Below are 1,016 nucleotides of genomic sequence, written 5' to 3'. Positions count from 1 at the left end.
GAGGGCATTGTCCAGAGCTCCCTACCCCCACCCTCATCCCATGTTTGCTTTCTGTTTCCACAGCAGGATTTGTTCACCTGCAGGAAAACAAGGCACAGCCCCCCATGGGAGGGACTCCAGCCCCTCCTTCCTGGAGCAGCTGTTGCCAGGCTCTGCTCTCCCACTCTTTTTTGGGACAGAAAAGCCTGACTGTTGCACCAGACGGAGGGTGAAGGTCGAGGCTGTGCTGACATTGGACACTGGCCATCCAAGGAGGGGAAAAGTCAGAGCTGTGGCCAGTGGCAAAGGGCACAACGTGATGCCAGAGCCGAGCCCTCCCTCTGCTCCATCTTTCCCGTGTCCTGCTCCCTGTCCAGGTGCAGCTTCTTCCCCACCTTTGCCCCCAGAGGAGTGTGATCACCGTGTGTTCCCATCCCCTTGCTTAACACTTGGACTTGATGACCTTAAAGGCCCTCTCCACTCTAAATAAGCGATCCTATAACTTGGCAGGGCTGTCACTCTTCCCCAGGGATTGCAGGATCGTGCTCCGATCCCAGCACTCCACTGCAGGACCTTCACCCGGGCTGGAGAGGTAAAGAGGGCTCAGGTCTTGATCTCCCCAGTGTTCCCAGGCTGCTGGTGGTGATGATCCCACGGATCAGATCCTGATCTCTGGCAGCAACAGCAATCCCCATCTCCCAAACAAATCCTTTAAACCCTTCTTTGCTGATGGCATCGAAGTTTGAGCGGAGGGCATTGGTGAACTTGGGCTGTGCTGGGAGGCGGCTGCTGGGTGGGACTGGGAACAAAACGCCCCGGAGCCGCTGCCCGGTCCCTCCTGGGGGTCTCGGGGCTGGCAGAGCCCGGGGGGGGACACGGGGACGAGGACAGGGATGAGCCGCCCCGACCGGGGGCGGGGGCTCTGCCCCTCTCAGCCTGTTCTCCTGGATTTAACGGGAAATCTTAGACCCGCAGGGAAGGCCGAGGCTGGGCTCCTCCGGGTCCGGACTCCTCTTGCCTCCCGATTCCCCGGGCCG

General features: G+C 60.2%; 1 protein-coding gene across 1 annotated transcript in view; it reads left to right on the top strand.

Annotated features, from left to right (window-relative positions):
- The first annotated feature begins 448 nt into the window (after positions 1-448).
- LOC103757720 (leucine-rich repeat-containing protein 3B) overlaps positions 449-1,016 on the top strand; it is an 8,854-nt gene continuing 8,286 nt past the window's right edge. The window contains exon 1 of the mRNA XM_018069429.3: positions 449-571. The gene's annotated coding sequence lies outside the window, so the exon portion shown is untranslated. The remainder of the gene's footprint in view (positions 572-1,016) is intronic.

The sequence above is a fragment of the Manacus vitellinus genome, unplaced genomic scaffold, assembly GCF_001715985.3.
Source record: "Manacus vitellinus isolate BGI_N305 unplaced genomic scaffold, ASM171598v3 scaffold_158_pilon, whole genome shotgun sequence".
Taxonomy (NCBI): Eukaryota; Metazoa; Chordata; class Aves; order Passeriformes; family Pipridae; genus Manacus; species Manacus vitellinus.
The sequence above is the reverse complement of the archived record's forward strand: the minus strand, read 5'-3'. Positions and strand labels throughout refer to the sequence as shown.